Raw genomic sequence first — 3,600 nt, forward strand, 5'->3', positions numbered from 1 at the left:
AGTTCACATGTCGACGCGCAATTTGCTGCGTTCTTCATCGACCCACGAGCCGAGTGATCCACCGTCCTGGGTGATCTTTTCCTTTTCAGTCTCCCACTGTCTCTTTCAAGACAGTAGCATTTGCGGGACTGAGGCGTCTGACGGCCCCTGTTCCACTATTTTTTTTGTGTCCAACGGCCTCACAGCCGATGGGCGTCGTACGGCTCCACACCGGAGCGGACAGGCACTCGGGCGAACGTCATTCAAAACCGGCGCCAGGCGCCAGGTACCGCAGGCCAGCCGCTCCAGAGCTTCAGCGCTCGTACCACACAACAACAACAACAACAACACTTCCGCTAGTTTTGAGAGGCACGCGTGGTTCCGCACGCGGCGCACGGCCACTGCCGTACAGGTAGCGTGTTGCGCGACACGACACGCACATCGAAAGACATGCAGTCTAGTCGGTAATGATCCTTCCGCAGGTTCACCTACGGAAACCTTGTTACGACTTTTACTTCCTCTAAATGATCAAGTTTGGTCATCTTTCCGGTAGCATCGGCAACGACAGAGTCGATGCCGCGTACCAGTCCGAAGACCTCACTAAATCATTCAATCGGTAGTAGCGACGGGCGGTGTGTACAAAGGGCAGGGACGTAATCAACGCGAGCTTATGACTCGCGCTTACTGGGAATTCCTCGTTCATGGGGAACAATTGCAAGCCCCAATCCCTAGCACGAAGGAGGTTCAGCGGGTTACCCCGACCTTTCGGCCTAGGAAGACACGCTGATTCCTTCAGTGTAGCGCGCGTGCGGCCCAGAACATCTAAGGGCATCACAGACCTGTTATTGCTCAATCTCGTGCGGCTAGAAGCCGCCTGTCCCTCTAAGAAGAAAAGTAATCGCTGACAGCACGAAGGATGTCACGCGACTAGTTAGCAGGCTAGAGTCTCGTTCGTTATCGGAATTAACCAGACAAATCGCTCCACCAACTAAGAACGGCCATGCACCACCACCCACCGAATCAAGAAAGAGCTATCAATCTGTCAATCCTTCCGGTGTCCGGGCCTGGTGAGGTTTCCCGTGTTGAGTCAAATTAAGCCGCAGGCTCCACTCCTGGTGGTGCCCTTCCGTCAATTCCTTTAAGTTTCAGCTTTGCAACCATACTTCCCCCGGAACCCAAAAGCTTTGGTTTCCCGGAGGCTGCCCGCCGAGTCATCGGAGGAACTGCGGCGGATCGCTGGCTGGCATCGTTTATGGTTAGAACTAGGGCGGTATCTGATCGCCTTCGAACCTCTAACTTTCGTTCTTGATTAATGAAAACATACTTGGCAAATGCTTTCGCTTCTGTTCGTCTTGCGACGATCCAAGAATTTCACCTCTAACGTCGCAATACGAATGCCCCCGCCTGTCCCTATTAATCATTACCTCGGGTTCCGAAAACCAACAAAATAGAACCGAGGTCCTATTCCATTATTCCATGCACACAGTATTCAGGCGGGCTTGCCTGCTTTAAGCACTCTAATTTGTTCAAAGTAAACGTGCCGGCCCACCGAGACACTCAACAAAGAGCACCCTGGTAGGATTTAAACGGGGTCCGCCTCGGGACGCGAAAGCACCCCTTCGGCTCGCCCCACCGGCAGGACGTCCCACGATACATGCCAGTTAAACACCGACGGGCGGTGAACCAACAGCGTGGGACACAAATCCAACTACGAGCTTTTTAACCGCAACAACTTTAATATACGCTATTGGAGCTGGAATTACCGCGGCTGCTGGCACCAGACTTGCCCTCCAATAGATACTCGTTAAAGGATTTAAAGTGTACTCATTCCGATTACGGGGCCTCGGATGAGTCCCGTATCGTTATTTTTCGTCACTACCTCCCCGTGCCGGGAGTGGGTAATTTGCGCGCCTGCTGCCTTCCTTGGATGTGGTAGCCGTTTCTCAGGCTCCCTCTCCGGAATCGAACCCTGATTCCCCGTTACCCGTTACAACCATGGTAGGCGCAGAACCTACCATCGACAGTTGATAAGGCAGACATTTGAAAGATGCGTCGCCGGTACGAGGACCGTGCGATCAGCCCAAAGTTATTCAGAGTCACCAAGGCAAACGGACCAGACAAGCCAATCCGATTGGTTTTGATCTAATAAAAGCGTCCCTTCCATCTCTGGTCGGGACTCTGTTTGCATGTATTAGCTCTAGAATTACCACAGTTATCCAAGTAACGTGGGTACGATCTAAGGAACCATAACTGATTTAATGAGCCATTCGCGGTTTCACCTTAATGCGGCTTGTACTGAGACATGCATGGCTTAATCTTTGAGACAAGCATATGACTACTGGCAGGATCAACCAGGGAGCTGCGTCAACTAGAGCTGAGCAGCCGGCCGCCCGGGAGTGTGTCCCGGGGGCCCGCGCGAACACGCAAGCGTCCGCTCAATTATTCTGCAAACAGGAGGAGGCCGAGCTCCCCTGCACGATACACCTCGAAACCCTCTCAGGTCCCGGCGGCGCGCAGCGCCGTCCTAGGTACTTGGTCGGTTTCGAGAGAGGCGCAATCGCCCGGAGTTAGGCGAGTAGACGGTTTTAGTGAGAACACCCTTGCTCCCAACTGAGCTTGCCGCTGCCGACAGAGGCCCGGGAGCGTGCTGTCGTGGCATTGCCGGCGGGAGACAACACGCGCCACCTATGGTGACCGGCAGCTCCAACGCCAGCGCCACACAAGGGCAAAGCCCCACTTGGGTGCAGAAGCGAACTCTCCCAGCACAGCGCACGCGCCAACACGTCCGCACAACTGCGATACAAACCACCTGCGAGAACCGCTGGGGCGACCGAGCAGCAGACGGCGTCGCGGCGCCGAGTGCCAGGCGGCGGCGCATCCTCAACGCACACAGTCCTCAATCAGACCAGCACACTGCAGATGTCCACCGCGCTTCGCACCGGGCTCGGCTGAACCAACTTTGGCCGCCAGGCGCCGCGTGCAGGGTGCGCCGCAGCGTAGCTGCGCCGCCTGCCGGGCCCGTCGGCTGGCGCTCCTGCCACTCGGCGCCCCCCACCAGCCGCCTGTTGCGCGTGCGCCCACGCAGCGCGCGGCCAACACGCCGGGCGGCCCCCCTTCACCGGCCGGGAACAGTCCCACCAAGCCACCGCCGCGTATCGCTTCATACCCACATGGGCCTAGTCACGTGTGTGGATGTGGCGGGTACCGCTGAAACAACCGGTTAATAGCTGTACCGATCGTCGCCATCACAGATTCACCTCCAGCGTGAACAACCGCTCAACAACGGATTTCCAGTTCATTTGCGTATCTTGGGCAGTAAACGTAGATGTCCACCTACATTTGCGAATTCAACAATTCTTGCATGCCAGGATGTCATGTGTCACGACACGCTACATCAGACCACATACACACTGCGACATGTGCAGAAGAGAACACGTGGAAGGTGGCCCGCGCACGTATGCGATGTCCCTTCCGCGATCCACTGTCAACCGGCATCTGCGGCATGTCCCAGATATGGAACGCGGTCCACCAGGGTAGCACTTTGTGTGAGGCAATACGACAAAGTCGGAATACACGCGTCACTACATCAGACGGCTCACGCTGACCTGACCTGACCTGACT

The 3,600-nt window shown here is 56.0% G+C and overlaps 2 non-coding genes across 2 annotated transcripts in view; both read right to left on the reverse strand.

Annotated features, from left to right (window-relative positions):
- LOC126333655 (5.8S ribosomal RNA) overlaps positions 1-73 on the reverse strand; it is a 155-nt gene extending 82 nt beyond the window's left edge. The window contains exon 1 of the ribosomal RNA XR_007564314.1: positions 1-73. This exon is cut by the window's left edge and continues 82 nt beyond it. This is a non-coding gene — a ribosomal RNA (5.8S ribosomal RNA).
- A 371-nt stretch (positions 74-444) lies between these two features.
- On the reverse strand, positions 445-2,337 carry LOC126333659 (small subunit ribosomal RNA). The gene has a single exon (XR_007564319.1). It is a non-coding gene; the product is annotated as a small subunit ribosomal RNA (ribosomal RNA).
- Between the last annotated feature and the right edge of the window lie 1,263 nt (positions 2,338-3,600).

Source organism: Schistocerca gregaria, unplaced genomic scaffold (assembly GCF_023897955.1).
Source record: "Schistocerca gregaria isolate iqSchGreg1 unplaced genomic scaffold, iqSchGreg1.2 ptg001623l, whole genome shotgun sequence".
Classification (NCBI taxonomy): Eukaryota; Metazoa; Arthropoda; class Insecta; order Orthoptera; family Acrididae; genus Schistocerca; species Schistocerca gregaria.